The sequence below is a fragment of the Centroberyx gerrardi genome, chromosome 22, assembly GCF_048128805.1.
Source record: "Centroberyx gerrardi isolate f3 chromosome 22, fCenGer3.hap1.cur.20231027, whole genome shotgun sequence".
NCBI lineage: Eukaryota > Metazoa > Chordata > Actinopteri > Beryciformes > Berycidae > Centroberyx > Centroberyx gerrardi.
Window position 1 is genome coordinate 12236093 of NC_136018.1, and position 17929 is coordinate 12254021.

A 17929-nucleotide genomic window follows, 5' to 3' on the forward strand; every position below is an offset into this window, starting at 1 on the left:
CTGCTCATTAGTACTGGTAGCTAATGGGTCCGACGCTAAAAGCTCTGTGATTTACTGCAAGCTTCTCATTGTCAATCACACACATACTCTCTCACACACACACACACACACACCCTTTCTATTCTCACATCGACAATGATGATGATGATGATTATGTCGATATATTCACCTCTACTTGAAGTCTATCACTGTAAATGCTTGCTTTACTGTGAGCAATGTATAATGGTGTAGGATTCGGAGGAGAGTACCGGATCCAATTGAAGTAAATTGAGGACAATGTGATAACGTAATGATTACAGTAACTGGGAGTTCTTTCGTTATGCTGTTTCCCATAATAGAATGTGAATTTATTCAACCTTGTAAGCCAGGATTAGAGATTTGCACCCATTATTCATTATCCAGTCTTTGTATGTGTGTGTGTGTGTGTGTGTGTGTGTGTGTGTGTCTGGGGGGGGGGGGGGTTGGTCAATGCTTTGTTTTGTGTATATGTGTGTGTGTGTATGTTGGAGAAAGAGAGTCTACTGGTTCCTAAGTCTTGCCCCAAGCATATCAATCGTGTTAAGCTCTAAGTGTTGTGGAAAGTGGTTATGTTTGTTTGCTCAGCGAAGAATCACTTTGTGAGGTGTTAACTCGCTGTGCATCACTAGCAGGGCGAGACAGAGGGGACTTGTGTTCCTGTATCCTGTCTTAAATAATAAAGTGGGAGAGTTTTCCTGTTTTTAGGAGGGTAACTAAATTGTTTACCTGCTGCTACATCGCTGAACCTACATAGCGGAAAAAAGAACAGGATCAGTGACACCAGAGGAGACATGGCCAATTATTTTGACCTTGAAATTCTCCAGCTAAAGCTCCACAGCAGCAGCATCACAGTATGAAATGTTGTTAAAGCCTATAGTCCATATTGTTCACCAATTTTCCCACTTTTCCCACTTTGCAGAACTAGGGCAAATAAGTGAGATTTGTAAGTTCAGAAAGCAGGCCAATTACTGCAAGTCTGAAAGTTTGAAACTTTTTACTAATTCTGAACTTTTTCACATGCTCAGTGGGAGCTGTAATGTCTGAGCTATAAATTATAGATACCAGAGTTCAGTAAACTTAATGGTAGAACATTTTATGAGAGCACAAGCCTTCCTACCTTTCAAAAGAATGACTAACTCTAGTTTCACAGTGCCATTCCCTCCTTCATGACATCATTTGCCAACATGTGCATCCTTGTATGATTGTTGTCAGGGGACACAGTGAGCATGGAGCCTCACTTTCCAGGCAACACATTATTGCTGCATTATTGGCTGCAGAAAATGTTATGGGATGGTAATATCCTAATGCAAACATGCATACACAGACACACACCCATACACACACAAACAAAAGTGTGCACACAAACACACGCCCACACTTACCTTCTGTCTCCTCTCTGTCCTTTTCCTTGCTCTTTAAAGCCCGCCTTCAATTATCTCACAAACAATTTGGAAGCCTTCAAACAAACTATACACACAAATCACTGGTTTATGAAGCCAAGTACGAGAGACATCTGATTCCTGCAAAATGAAAAGACGCAGCTCACATCTCTGCCAAGATTCACCTGCTACACACCTGAGCCTCATTTTGAACTGGGTTGTCACTAGTGGAGATAATTATATATCACTGCTTGAGATTGATTGCTTTCAAAGATGCTTACAAATTTGAAAGGGAAGATGAGGTCACTAGAGGAGGTCTTTAAAACATTTTATAAGCTTTTTGCAAACCAAAGCAGGAGTGCTCTGAGCTCCTTCCTAATCAGGATATAATTTACCCCCAATTCCACATTAGCCAGTTTTATGGTGTTTTCTCCCCATAGTACCTTCAAATTATTGGGCTTTTAAAAATGCAACAGTCTTATACAAGGTTGTAGTGCTTCCTTTTTATTAGTCTATGTAATAAGAATGTTTAATAGGCACTTAAAAACCTGACAGTGCATTGTTACACCAACAAAATATATTATGATCTTTCAGCAATGAAAGATTTCTGCTTACTGATCACATCACATCACAGGCCTTTAAACCATTATTTTATTGGCAGGTCTCTGCATGCAGAACTATTAACACCTTCCTTTGATCAACAAAGTTTTCTAGCAAAACGTATTGCTACAGACCTGAGAGAATTGCTGATTCACAGAATTTAAAGTGGAATATTTTTCCTATTTTTCCACTCCTGATGTTCTGAAAGTAGCGGGCAGTACAGCCTGACCTACTGCAAGGCCACTTTGGGTCAGCAGCAGGGTCAGTCTGATAGATCATGCTGATTCCTGATTGCATTATGTTCCCAGAGGCTGGCTGGCAGGCTGTGAAGTGGCTTGAGTAGAGCTCATGTGCTGCTCTCATTTTCTCACCATCATTCTCTCTCTCTCTCTCCTACTGGGTGTAATCTTGAGTCACCGAAAGAACTGTGCATGTCATAAATTCATAACAATAATGGACAATAATGCTCATTCACTTCACATTATACTAATGCAGCACAGGAATTATTTCAGTAATAGGATTAGACATCCCAGAATGTCAATTTCAAGTCTTTTTTCTTTGTTCACGCTTGTATGAGGCCTTGGAATGAATAATTATAATATTAATGCTAATACTAACACTACCACTAATACTTCTAATAGTAATAAATGTAGCCACAAGCAGCCATTAGCAGGGTCCGAGCCCATGGGGCAAATGATTTGACAGTTTGACAAAAGCTTGATTCATCACTTTGGAAAAGTTCTACATCCTTTTAAGACACACTTTTAAGCCCTTTGCATACATTTATATGAAGTTCAGTTGCTATTTAGGCGAATTATGCGTCCCTTCCTGTTTGCGTGTCTTCACACTGACTCTGCGGTCAACTTCTTTTGTGTGTCACGGCCAAATGGTTACAAGTATCAAAATTCTGTGATACAAAGATGATGTAGCGCAGTTGTGTAAAACTTTGTGGAGATTGAGGCAACTTTGTAGGAGAAATTAACAAAAGGTGCTATTGCAAGGTTGGCCTGATGGTGGAGCTATGGAGTGCGACCAGGGCTGAAAAAGAAGAAGAAGAACAATGTATTACTTTATTGATCCACATTGGGAAAATCTATTTTACCTTGTCCCCTTCACAGGGAGGTCAGAGGTCAGAGGTCAGCCACGGGACGGCGCCCCCAGAAGGATTCAGTGTCTTGCTCATGGACACTTGAGCAGGGCAAGTGCTTGCCAGTGGAGGGGCTTGAAACTGGATCCTCCAGTTGACTCACTAAACCACCCTCCTCACCCTAAATGTGGATTTTTCATGTGTTCTGATACACTCACCGAGCACTTTATTAGGAACACGATGTTCCTAATAAACTGCTCAGTACTAATACTGGTTAGGTATCAGCTAGCAAAGTGACATCTGCCTCCAGGTTCGACGTGTTTTATTCTGAGATGCTTTTCTGCTCACCACAGTTGTAAAGAGGTTATCTGAGTTACTGTAGCCTTTCTGTCAGCTCCAACCAGTCTGGCCAATCATCTCTGACCTCTCTCATCAACAAGGCGTTTCCGTCCGCAGAACTGCCGCTCACTGGATGTTTTTTGTTTTTCGCATCATTCTGTGTAAACCCTAGAGACTGTTGTGCGTGAAAATCCCAGGAGATCAGCAGTTTCAGAAATACTCAAAGCAGCCCGTCTGGCACTAACAGCCATGCCACGGTCAAAGCCACTGAGATCACATTTTTTCCCCATTCTGATGTTTGATGTGAACATTAACTGAAGCTGCTGACCTGTATCTGCGTGATCTTATGCATTGCGCTGCTGCCACATGATTGGCTGACTGGATAATTGCATGAGTAAGCAGGTGTACAGGTGTTCCTAATAAAGTGCTCGGTGAGTGTATGTACATCTGAAAGTGCATCAGCCCCCAGGCATGATGACTGCATAATTATCAACAAATGTTCAGCTGTAATTTTAATCCCTTGGTGTTTTTGTTCATGTGTGTGTGCACCTCTCCAACTCTCTCATCTCCCACTTCCAGCCCACACATTGGGGTTTAATAACTGCGTAACAGTGTGCTTTACCCACCCAAAATTTCCCTCTGAATTTGCGTTGAGCGATTGGATGAATCGGGGATCGGCGATAGGCTGAATCTATCGCCATCACCGGCAATGTTTTTGGCGATTTAAATTACCTATACATTTGGTTATTTCAAATGTTGCCTAGTGCAAGACATTCAGGGTTTCCCGCAGCGTTTGACAAGCACAGATAGCTGTCTTAACAAAAGAACACCCTGCCTTGACTGTAAAACCCCCCCCAAAAAAATCCCAAATTCCATTATATACAAAGTTTAAGTCATGTTGAACACCACAACATCTGCCGGTTAACTAACTGTTACAACTTAACGTGACGTTAAAGACATAATATCATCAACGGCCTGTCTAAAACATTGGTATTTAGCTCAGTTAGCAAGTGAGTAAGTCTGTTAAGTAAGTCCGTTAGCAAGTAAGTCTGTTAAGTAAGTTATTTCCTTACCCCCCCAACACCCCCCACCCCCAACACATCAGGGATCTGCGCTATATGTGATGACGACTGGTTGATGGGAAAATGCTGACTATCGCCCAGCCCTACTCTGAATGCATCATACCTCAGTGGTACATTTCCGTGACACCAGAGACTCTTCTTTGATTCCTCCTCGCCCTCCTGCAGAGTCTGGGACCTGCGGTTTTGGGCGGGGAATCTGCACGGGCTTTGATTACATTCTTTCTGAGGATGATTCAGGATAATTGTAATAGGATTTGAGGTCTATCTTTAGTAAGGATATAAAGAGGTCGTAAGCGGTTACTCATTCTCACCCTCACAGGCGGAATAATAGGCAAATAATCTGATAGCACACCTAGCTTTTCATTTTCAGCTTTCCTCACCGGCATGGAAACCCTCTTGGTGTTTGTGGAAATGTTGTGGGGGCTTATCGTCTTATACACACAGATTAGTTAATCCTATACCTGCTCCACCACAGCTGTGCTGATTACCCGATTTGACTGAGCCACACACTGAACGACCGCATTCACATACGGTATGCTTAACCGCTTAATAATGAGACAGTTGGACACCTTCTCTTAACAAATTATTGCAAGTCAAGCATATTATGGGTTAATATGAAAAATATGAATCCTCTTAAGATGTTTTTGAAGATATAATCATTTGTGCTTTTATGAAATATTCACTAATGAATTTCAGCGAGCAATTTTTGGCAATTTCCGCAAGCAACATTTTGGAGTAAAACTTAAAATACACACACACAGATACACACTTTCCCCCTTTCCTCACTCCTGTGTGCACCATCGGTGATTGCATGCATTCATCTGTGTGTGTGTGTGCGTGTGTGTGTGTGTGTGTTCGTTTGTGTGTTTGTGTGTGTGTGCGAGCGCATTGCACGTACTTCCTCATTTGGATTAATTAAAGGAAATCTCCCGTGAAGAGTGGGGGCGTCCCAATCTGGCCTTCTCAAGGACAGGCAACCTATCAATACCCCCTCCCTCCCCACCCCACCCCACCCCACACACACACACACACACACTACCACCACCCACTTCGATACACACACAGACACACATATATCCCACTCTAACACCATGGCAACAGTCATCCAGTGCCTCTCCCAGCAAGCCTGGTGATCATCACTCTCATTTGCTGTGGAACAAAAGGCTGTGAAATTCTGTCCGTTATTACAGCTCCCTTATCGGTGCTCCCTGCTTGCTGCTGCCACGAAACAGCACTCAACTCAATTGCTCAGTCAGTCGTGGTGCCTTTTTTTTTTTTTTTTTCCAAAGTCACATTTCTATTGTGGTCTGTCGGCTGTTCTTTTGTTGCTGACGACCATTGAGTATGATCCAGCATGAGTCATTACTAAAGTAAACATCATGGCACAGTGCGAGGGAGAGAGCAAGCAGCATGTGTTTGTTTTTGTTTTTTTTCCTACTACGCAAGGGGCTGCCCCAGCAGAGATGATTAACGAAATCACTCAGCAGATCAATGGCTTTATTAAAACTTAGTGTGTTAGATTTCAATGACGGAAGAAGACATCCAAGGTCTTGCTCGGCGTAAAACTTGCTCTGATCTCAGTTCTTCCACTGATGACGGCTTCCTTTGGGGCATATCCTTGTGAATGGGGAATCCATTCACAAGTTTCTATGGTTACAGAGACAAGCGTCAATGTGTTGTTGACACTGCGGTCGTTAAGCTTCTCTCTCTCGTCACCCAAGAGCTGATGGCAATGTCAGGCTGTCGCTGGGGAACTGGGATCAAGGAGGCATAATTGAAAGCAATGCATAATGGTATAGAGTGGGACTGAGATGGTGTGTGCAGGAGGGGAAAGGCATCAGCAGTCACATGTTCACTGACACAAAGTAATTGTCTTCAATGTGGAAGCAGATGCTTTGATATATCACTTCCCGGTGCAGTAAACAGTACAATAAGAAGTTTAATCAAGAGATAAAATTGCAAAATCAAGGGAGGTTATGTGTGTTTTTGTATTTCTTAATTTGTTTATTTTGCGGCTTGCTTATCTGGCTGTCTGTTGCTTGTCTATTCATTTACTTATTCACTCACTTGGCTGCACTTGTGCCTGTCTTGTTTCTCTTCCTGTCTCACTCATGAATATATTCATGCAAACATCATCAGGCTGAATCTCATTAAAAAGGAAACCATGTTGTCAAGTTGAGGTTTTTTTTTTCATGGTAAACAGAGTTTGGTTCATATTCCTCCTCACCCCGATTTCCCAGAGGAGAGACAGAAAAAGAGATACAAAAAGCCAGGGAAAGAGGAAAAGTGTGTAGTGTGTGTGTGTGTGTCTGTGTGTACTGAATATGTGTGAGTCGAGTGTTAAAGACAGACAATGACAGAGGCACAGGTTCTGTCCTTGGAAGTGAAGTTGAATAACAATAAATGGGCCGAGCCACGATCAAGAGTTTTGCACCGCCAGCAGAAAAGTTGAAAGACACTTTGTGAGAGGTACAATTGAGATTGACACAATGCACAGACCTGAAGCCAATGGTGAAACAGCCATATGCCGCAACAGTGCAAAAATTGGATTGATGGTGGGGATGGATGGTGGATAGTGATGTGGTGGGGAATATAAATGAAGGTGCATGTGTGTGTGTGTGTGTGTTTCCTGCTGTGTATGAGGGAGAGAGGGATTGGCCAAGGGATTCTCACAGCTCGTCCTTTGTGCATCAAAACTCTAGTAGCTTGAAGCCCACCGCCAACCCCTCTCCGAAAAAACAAATCACAAACCCTCCCAAACACATTTTCGCCGGTTGAACTCAGCTCCAAAGGAGGAGCGCCCTCTTGTGGACACAGACGGACCTCAGCGTTAACTCTGCTGGCCCCGGTCCTGGGTTCTGTTGCCTCCTCTCCTTCAGCCTCCAACGTCTCTGAGCTCCTTTGTAGCTCAGTGGGTGAGCGTAGCACTAATACTGCCAGGGTTTGAGGTTCAGTTCTCACTGTGACGGCCCGTGCCTGAGATGTACACGCTCGTGGCGCTGTAAGGCGCTTTGAATAAAAGCCTCCACTAAATGCCAAATGTTATGTTATGTCGTTGGAATTCATGATAGCATTCACTGAGGCTGACAGTTTTGGCTTTGAATTCCAAAGCACAAAGTGACCTCCTTTCCCCCCTGAAGTCTGTCTCCCTCATCCCAGAGTTCAAAGGCTCCTGCGGGTCTCCCACTTGAATCGTGAGGCTCTGCATCACAGAAAAAAACAATGTTTCAGTCGCAAAGCTCTTTTCTACTCAACTTGCGTTAGTAGTGCTGGGAGACATCTCCATGGTTACACAGTTTGACTCGGAAAGCAAGGTGACGCTTAGTCACCGAGGATAACAGATAGAGGTATGAGAGGGGAGGAGAGGGAGAGAAGGGGGAATTCTCTTTTTCATCTGAGGGTGTAGTGCTGAGAGCTATAGGAGCCTGCTGAGCGCAGCTGAATGTGACAGTGTGTGTTTTGGAGAAAGAGAGAACGAGAGGGAACGGATTGTGAGAGAGCAAGAGAGAGCGAGGGGGAGTTGAGAGCTGTGCAGGCATATGGCGTGTGTATGTATGTGTGTGTGTGTGCGTGTGTGTGCGCGCGCGTGTGTGTGTGTGTGTGTTTGTATAAAGCCTATGTGTGTCCCCATTTGCCTGTGTGCATATGTGTGTGGGTGGTGCAGGGAAGCCTTTCCAGTGCGGTTTTCCCAGTCCTATCAGTACAAAGCGCCAAGGAGAGGTGTTGGAAGAAGTAATTCTAATTCTGAGTGAATTTCTGGAAAGCACCGCACATGCCCTCCACCCCCCTCCTCCCCCCACCTCCCTGTGCTCCCTCAGCCTCCCAGCCTAGATGGATGATGCTATCTGGAAACTCAGGGGGAGAGGGGAGCTGGGAGCTTGTAAGAGATTCTTCCCTTGTTGTTATCTGGGTGTGTACAGCCAGGCATGCAGCGAGCTCCGGAGCAGCAGAGCGCCCGGCGAGTTATTTGCGGCACTCGGCTTCTCATGAATATTAACTGTGTTACATGGTTCAGGCTCTGTGTTTGTTTCCCCTTTCCTTCCTCCGGTCTGCGGCTGGAGGAAGTGTTGATTATGGCGGCTTCGCCGGGTGATTAACGCAGTGATCGCTACTCAGGCACAAGGGCTATAGCACACTTAGCGGTAATTACGCTTAGCCCTGTTGACTGCTCTCTCTCTCTCTCTCTCTGTTCTGTCTGTGGTCTCTCTCTCTCTCTCTCTCTCTCTCCCCCTCTCTCCCTCTCTCTCTCTCTCTCTCTCTTAGAGCTGCTCAGCCACTGATCATGCAGAAAAATGACTTTAGAGATTGAAGAAAGTTATCTAGTATAATTGCATGGGGTTTCCTTTAGCACTGTCTGTTCAGTTCAAAAAAGATTCACTTTTACATACATACAGTAGCTATGTATAATGAGATATAGTATAATGAGTGTGTGTATGTGTAATTGTCTGTACGTGCATGTACGTGTGCGTCTATGTGGGTGCGTTGTGCATGCACATTTCTGTGTATCTGTGTGTGTGTGTGTGTGTGTGTGTGTGTGTGTGTGTGCGTGTGTGTGTTTTTGGCACAGCAGAAGGTGCCGAGCAGACGTGTGTTGTGGAGGGTACTGGCTGCATCTCTGGTCAGCCTGCTGTTCTCTTCTCTCAGGGGGGGGATGTCAGAGGCATAGGTTAATAATGTTGTTACGCCATAAGGGCCGGAGGCTCATTCTGTCCACACACACACACACACAGAAACACACACACAAACACATTCGCACACCAGCACACACATAGAAACATATGCACACCCCAGCACATGCACATGCATACACAGAGAAACACACACACGCACACACACCGGCATACACACATACATATTCCGTGTCACACCACCATTTCTCTTGGCAGTGAAAGGACATGGAGGAAGGACACCGTTTAATCAGTTCCCATATAAAACTCTCTTTCTCCCTCTCGCTCTCTCTCTCTCTCTCTCTCTCTCCCTCTCTCCCTCCCTCTCGCTCTCTCTTTTTCCCTGACATTTGTGTCATGAAAGTCATGGGCCCTGATTGGCTGCAAGGTGGATAAGAGGGCAATAGTGATGGAGATATTACAAAAGAGGGAGAGAGAGCGAGAGAAAGCAGACAGAAAGAGCTGGGATGTGTGACAAAAGTGAAAAGATCTCACTAGATCTCACTAAAACGAATCATGACATTTCCCCAGATTCGGTGTGGTCTTCCCATTAAGTGCTGTGCGGCACAGCTGTCTGGCGCAGTGTGCCTGACTTTCCCTACTGTCCTTCCTGGGAGGCTCGGTCTCAACAGGAACCGTTTCCATCTAACACCAACACCAGAAAACTGCTGAGTCCTCCACGGAAATAGCATCCCCACACTATGGGATATGTCTGTTTTTTTAATAGATTGATGCAGTATTGTTCAACCGCACTCATATCTGTCTTGAAGATTATCCGGGTGTAGAAATCTGATAACAGAGGCAGAGGGCTATGTTACAGGATATAGGATGGACCAAGCATTAGGTATCTATTTCAGTCAGCGGATGGCTCAAGGATCTTATCAGAGCTTTAAATAAATTCATCAATACACTTGATTGAGAAGGAGAGTTGCTGATTTTCTTTCAAGGTTGAGTGTAGAATTGGCCTAGCTTGTGGTGTGAAGTCAGCATTTGCGCCGTTGTCCACGTTTGAGTGTATTCTGTTGTTGCGTGTGTGACTCAATTTAATGTGTGGCAGGCAGCTCATTCATAAAAGTTTCAGTTTACCTGAGTGGTGTTATGCTGCATTACATTGTGGCCTAAAAAAAGCCCTGCTGGTCAGCACCGCAGGATGTCAGTCAACCGCAGCAGCCTTCCTGTTGCCATGGTGATATTGATGAACACAAGGTTTGATCATTCCATGAAAACTGATACAATACAAACCAATGCATTCTCTGACTGTACATTTTCAATTCATTTCATTTCAAAATGTTGTATTTTGCATAAATTAATAAATATGATTCCCACTGTAAATGAACAAGAAGCCAAGCAGAGAGTTGGAATGGCCCAGCCAAAACAAAATTTGGCATTACATCTTTATGTCACAGATTCTTATTCACTGCTTTATGATCACTGGAAGAGACAATAAGAGGAAAGTGGACAAACTATGTATGAACATAAATTTTTGCTGGATTTTTCAACATCTATTTTGATTTAATTGCCATGGTAAAAAGCAAAAGTTGGGAAAGTCAACAAACTGTACGTGCATCCATTTCGTTAGACTTTCGAACATCCGGTTTGTCTCCACTGCCACGGTAGAGGGCAAAAAATTGGCAAAATTTAGCTTTTGTCTCCAAATTGCGTCTCCAGGAGGCACTTTCTGCCAGTGCTGGTGATTTTTACTGTATGATAAACTGTATGACACCATAATGAGCACCCGGTTTGCCGTCTACTGCATAGCGCCGCAATGTGACTGCAGCATCAGGAATGAAGTCAGACTCTCAGAGCTGTTTGTCAACCCGCACTCTCTAGCACATTTCCCTCACAGTGTTATTGTTGCAATGAATTAGCAACGTTCGAAATGGGATTCCAGTAATGTGGCATTTGAAAAAAAACACCAAAGGGGGAAGTGTCAGTATCATGTTTCAGCTAATACATTATTTTCTATGTATGGTATTTTGTTCTACCAATCGTGGGCAAGGAGCATGACACGTCACCGAGCCAGAACCGCTCTGAGCTGTAATGGAGCGCCACATGCTGCCACACACCGCTGCGCTGCCTGTTCTGTGCAGGCGTGTTTGTGTGACTGCCCCGATGGGTGATGTAATGAACACACTCTATAAATATTTCATACCACCCCACTTTCCTCCCTGGTTCTGCAAAAAAGAAAATAACGCACAAACAAAATTTCATCCCATTATAAATCAAGCCTGAAATAGAGTGAATGGGCTTTGAGGGGGATGGTGGAAAGCGCAGGCCACACTTTATTTAAGAGGCAGGGAAGAGAAAGGCACACTATGAAGTTTTGGCGGGGAGCTCGGCACTGACTGAGGCCGATACCGCAAATCCAAAGAAACTTGTCATAGTATAGCCAGGCAGGGAATACTCTCTACACTTAGGAATGTAAGCCAGTAAGTGGGTAGTAATTCTTTATGCTTTGTATTATTACAATACTGGTCAAGACCCATCTGAATGTATTGCAATTTCTGAGTCCATTTATCCTGCTCCCTGCTATGGAGGGACAGAGCTTTTCTCCATATTGGCAGCAAACATCGCTCAATAGGAGGGAGGGTGTAGGAGTAATGTAGTGTAATGTAGGAGGGTGATTCTCTAACTTTTTTTTGGTTCTTTCTCTCTTTCCTCTCCTGGAATATTGCGGCTAAAAATGAGCTCGGGAAGCGAAGGGTGAGGGTGGCCGGCAAGTAGGCGAGAATTTGTTATTCATTAAGGTTCCTTTCATATGCTGTCAGCCCACTCAACTGGAGCTTTTGCACTGGTGAGCTGAACCTCACACCTTCAGCACACAATGTTAGCCCAAACCCTCAGGACCCCCGCTGTTGCATGGTTACAGTGAGGATAGTGTGAGAGAAAGTGCATGAGTGAGTAATGAGCTCTGCACTGATCTCTTATGGATGTCGCACCGCAGGCCTTGTGCTTTAAATACACCCTCTAATCACGAAATGATAGCTCATAATAATCACAGAATAATGATGATATGGTTAGGATAATACCTGTGAGTAGAACTCAGTGTCATTAACTGACGATAAGCCAGAAATGCATGGTTTGTGTGTTTTGTGGATGCATGCGTATGTGTGTGTGTGTGAAATCGATATTTTTTTTGTTTTCAGTAATCTAACAAGGCTATTGAGCTGTGTGTTTCCCACACTATGTGCAATGCATTATGGTCATCAACGTAACATAAGGCAGATTAACTCCCAATTCAATGTCGCCTAAGGAAGTGACATTTTCTTTACATGTTGCCTCCATAGATTGGCATGTACATATCTCAAGGATGAATCCAAAATCAATTCTTGTGAACACTATAGATTTTAGAAATGTCCACCAGTGTCAATGAAATGTTCCACTGACGCTGTAGAGATTATTTTTTTAATCATTTTTTAGAGTTTTCCCACAAATGCAGGGAAGAGGTGAGAAACAGACTGCGATTTATTTTCATGTCAAAAACAGTTTGTTTGAGTTTGTTTCTTATACTGATGGTGTAACGCACCTCACTGAGGTCGACCCTGAAATTATGACTTTAATCATATCATGTCAATACTCCTGAGAGAGGTTACCAAGCGTATGGGACACATACTAGACAGTCTAGCTGACTGATGACAAATTAAATTGTAAGTGACACGGTGTGGCTATTGTTGAATGCTGTGTTATGCCAAGACAAATGGGTTAGATCCACTGCAATTATTGACTACATTAAGAGATGTCAAAGGAATATGAGCAGCTCAATAGTTTTTCTCAGAATAATTAGCCATCGTTATTATGTAATAAACTCCCACTGGAGTTGCCAAAGATAGTAAACCAGATGGACATAGGATTCTTTTTTTTTTTTTCTGATTTTGCTGTAAAGTTTTCATTCAAATCACCTATACATAATTCACTTTTGCATCCAGACATATTGTCCCAGTTTTAAGGAATTCACTTAGTTGGGCTTTATCGTTGTGTTTCCAATGCTTTATGAACTCTATTATCTTGTCCATAGATTAATGGCTCTAGAATCGAGGCCCAAACCATAATGACTGTGGCATTCCTCCAAACCTCTCTGAACCTTGGAAGAGCTACGGGACAAAACATTGGACAGCCAACAAATATCACCATCTCTCTCTCTCCCTCTCTCTCTCTCTCTCTCTCTCTCTCTCTCTCTCTCTCACTCTCTCTCTCTCTCTCTGTTAAGTCTTTGGACACTGGCCATGCAAGAGTTACTCAGCCACCAGAATCTTAACAGTGTGAGAGGGAAGATGCGTCTACTCTTTTGTTGATTAGTGTTGAATCTTTCTAAGGGCTGCATGTAGTACCCAAGTCGTATTCCAACTATCCATGCCTTCTAAATCTCTCTCGCAGTTTCTGTGCCAGAATCCTTAATAACGCCATTTTGTTCAATGGCTTATTAACAGAATGTATGCACCTCTAGGAATCAGTCTTTTTGGGCAGGGATAATGAAGGGTAATTGCCCTCTTGTACATTAAAAATTAATAATTCATTACTTGAATGAATTACATTTTATTTTAATTTATTCAGTAAGCCATGCTACTGTGTGACTCTCAACACCACTGCATGTTTTGATGGGGTCATCCCACTGGAAGAGATACAGTCTCAGAAGATGAAATACCACACAAATCCTGGGATCAATCCGCATTACCATAGCCATAATCACCCGGATTGATTCCGCAGCAAAAAATTATCATACCTGAGGAATGGTTCAATTCGTCGAGCACAAATTGATGACACAGGTAGGTGGAGGGGGAGAGGGGCAGTGGGGAACTCAGAGGTGGATCATGGTCCATGAGAGCTCTGCGCAGGGAGATCAATAGGTGCCCACTGGCCCAGGCCGGCCCAGGCTCAGTGTCCGTAATGTGATGTGTACACAATCGATAGCCTCCCCCGAGCTGACAGACAGGCCGCTGCTGTGGCGTGGGTAATTTTTCTTCCCCACGCCATCCTTCCAGCGGTGGGATGTTGTGGGGGACGGGATGAGGGCAGAGGAGGTGATCCGTGCAGCGGGGTGTAACTGTTAGCGACCGTGGGGCTGTCATTGATGACAGGGCAGTTAGAGTGGAGCGAGCTAGCGTCCCTGTCGACTGCTTCCTGAGGGGAAAAGGCCAAGAGAGGATGGGGAATGGAAACCAAGAAAGGCTCGACTCAGTGGCTCCTGCCAGCTTTCTCCTCTGGATCAACTTCACAGTTCCTGCTCCGGTATCCCTGAGGATCTAATTCTACCTAGAGGTGCTGTGGATTGAAGTCGGGTGGGGGGTGGGGGTGGGGGTGGGGGGTGGTGGTATGGGTGAGGTGGGGACACACACACTGTCTTGATACACGAGAGACATGAGCGACTGCTGCCTTACACCTCGGCTGGCATTATTTTGTAAGGCGTCCCTTTAGGGATTGAGCCAGTTGTTTTTTGTTGTGAGGGCATTCGTCAAGTAATTTATTTTTTCATGACGTCTTTTATAATGCGCTCAGGAGTAGAGAGAGGAAAGTACCAGGGGATATCCTCAGAGTAGTGAATGAAAAATAAAAAAAATCATATGAAATATAATAATATTCTTTCTTTCACTCTCTCTCGCTCTCTCCCTCTCTTTCATCTCATTCTAAATCTCATTGTGAAGCAGCTCTCCACTCTCTCTGCACAGTGTCTGGTGTTGGGTTGGGCGGAGGGATAGCTTAGGGGCGCAGGATGGCCATGGACAGCTAAAGCATGCCACACATCACCTAATCATCTGAAGACATTACCCTCTTGTCTAAGCCAATCAGGTCTCTTCCCTGGCCTGACCATGACCTGACGATGGGATCCTGAGGTCAAATCCTTCACAGGGAGAGGGACAAGGGGTTGGGAGAGAGAGGGCGATAGAGAGAGAGAAAGGTGAGAGATAGGGGTCACATACAATAAAAATCTGTGACATCTTCTACTTTAACAGCTCTAACTCAACAGCACAGATAGTTAATGCACTTTTAAATCACATCAGACTTGTGAGGACTTTAATTTTCATGGTAGATAATGTGATGTTTGTTCATGTAGCTGTTAAACTTTTAAATGAGCTTACAATTTTCCCTCACAAGTGGTGAAGTGTCCTTTTGAATCAATTTCAAGCACTTCAACCACAACCATTTCAAAACTGAGCAATACCATAGAACGTCTAGTTGTAGGCAGGCAGCTTTGAAGAGTTTGGCACAAAAGGTCAAGGTACTGGTCCTCCTCACAGGGGCCGTAACCTGTCCAAGCTGCTCACTCCTGTTCAAAGAATAGCTCTGCAAATTTGCATACATCCGGTTCAGTGAAATATCTTTCTTTCATTTCCTATCTCAGGTAGCTTTCATCTGTTTTGCCCCATAATAAGGTCACTACCAGGTCACTTCCAGGTCAACTGGCGGGGTCTGTGCTCATTTCCAGCAGATTAAATCCGTGACTCACGCCATTCCACGCTATGCTATGCTTAATGCCACCACACATGCAAATCGGGGACAAAGAAGACTCAACCCAAGTAATTGATCTTCTTAACTACTCCCACTCAATTACAGTAGGTTAATGCGAGCCACCTCAGGATTGCTCATGCTCGCACTAAAATGCCATTTGCTTCTGATGTCCATGAGCAAGGGGTGTATGGGTGTGTGGGAAGGTGAGATCGCATGGGTGTGGGTCAGTGAAAACATTAATCACTGTGTGTGTGTGTGTGTGTGCGTGTGTGTGTGTGTGTGTGTGAGTGTGAGTGTGTGAGCGCGGGTGCCCACACATACATTTATTCAGCTGTTCAAAGAGTACTTTTAAAGGGCTACCTTGCTCCAGAGTGTGGAACACCAGAAGATTAACTGTCTCCTCGGCGGCAGTTAATGGAAATCTAAATAAAGAATAGCTGACCTCTAAAATAGAAAAAAATGAAATAAGTTACCTTGTGCTTGTAGTTCCACAAATCATAGTTGTTCTTAGCGCGTGTATCTGGAAATTCAATTGTGTAAGCCTATACAGTTTACTACCGGTAAGCCTATAAACTGAGCAAAATCATTATCTCATGGTCTAATCTACTCTTCCATCTCGGGAACTGACTTGCTGCCAAGGTGTTCAGCAACAGGAACACAAGCAAAGGTCTTCTGATCGGGTGGCTTGGCACCGGGGGGTGAGCCTCAAACAAGCTTGCCAAAAAGGTCAGGGGTGTGGAAGCAATTTGCGTCCTCAGGTCATCGCGACTCCACAGTCTTTCTGCTCGGTGCCAGGCCCGGCCCAGGCCGCCTCACTTAGCTGCTAATAGGTTTAACCTAATCAGCACCAGCATTCATTAGTGACAACACTTCCTCTGCTGAGCCAGGACAGTCTCTCTCTTTCTCTCTCTCGCTCTCTCTCTCTCTCTCTCTCACTAAGTCTCACTCATCTTCTAGAAAGGATGATTGCAAAGAAGAGGCTTCAAAACCTTTGCTGCTTTGCCTTAGAAAATGATATTTTTATTTTTTTTCTACATTTTGAGTTGTGCCTATTCCCATAATCATTTCATATCTTCAGGGATGAAAATTTTACAAGGCCTCTAGCCATTGTTTTTCAGTGTGAGTTAGTGTCCTTGCTAGCTGGAGTGTGAATAAGGGCTAATGGAGAGTATGGAAATGGCAAACCCCTGGGCTACTTTGCGAAATCCTTGAGCTCCATCCCTGCAGATCATATTTGCCAAAATGATCAGAAGTGGCAAAGGAGATATAATGAATGACTCCAGACATTTCATTTACTTTTGGCAGTGTTTAAATTTATTTAAGATAATGAATGTGCTCTGCAACTTAATGCGGTTCGTGATTAGTATTCAGGCTGTCTTGTTTTCCTATCTTGAGTGAGACTCCTCAATCTTTGTTCATTAGATTTTAATGGGTTTTATATTGCTCAGGTCGAAGAGGCCTCCTCACAAAGGAATGCTGAGTTTTCCATGCACTGAGTCGTCCTTACGTCGGAGCAGCTTTTTAGATAAGTTATGCTGCAATACTGTAGAGAGTGTAGGACAGAGACTTTTCACCTGTGTGGGTTGAGACACTGTGTTGAGCAGAGTGGAGCTGCGGAAAGAGGAACTCAGCTAATCCCAACAGCATACTAAGGAGGGTTTTATCTCTGCCGCTGGTGCAAGGCAGAGGTGGGGGAGTATGGAAAGGAAGAGGTGGAGGAGGCAGAAGAAGAGTAAGGGGAGGATGAGAGAGCCATGTAATACTCCTCACTCTGTGCCAACAAGACGCACACACACACACACACTCGAATCATCTCGCATTCAAACACGCTCACCCACTCAGTGTACATATACATTGCTCACACACCCTCGTTTTATAAATATCGAACCTCAGTCAGAGCCTCTCAGGCCGGGTTTAATCTATTAAGGTCAATAAATCCTTCCTCTACCTGGCCAAGGTAAGGAGCTGCAGTTGAAACGCAGCCACATGCCATGCTGACCTCACAGGATTATGGTGGATGTTCTTACCCATCTCCTTACCGAACTTACTGATTCTATCAAAGCATAATACTTTCATCATTTACATTTCACACGAACGAACAGTAGCTGCCACTTTTCAGAAGCTTTTCCTTTGCAATTTCTTTGATTATTTAAAAAAATAATCTATTTTATTTTAAGATAGATAGAGGCACTTTTAGACTGTTGTCAACAGGTGGAGCTAAAATCATTCTAGACCTTTATCTACTGTGCATGAGATCACACACACACCTATTTCCCTATTTCCAAAACCGATTTCTGGCCTAGTTATTTCCCC

The 17929-nt window shown here is 44.0% G+C and overlaps 1 protein-coding gene across 1 annotated transcript in view; it reads left to right on the forward strand.

The window, feature by feature from the left end:
* The window catches only part of kcnb2b (potassium voltage-gated channel subfamily B member 2b), a 74448-nt gene that overhangs the window by 53776 nt on the left and 2743 nt on the right, over positions 1 to 17929 (forward strand). The window lies entirely within an intron of this gene.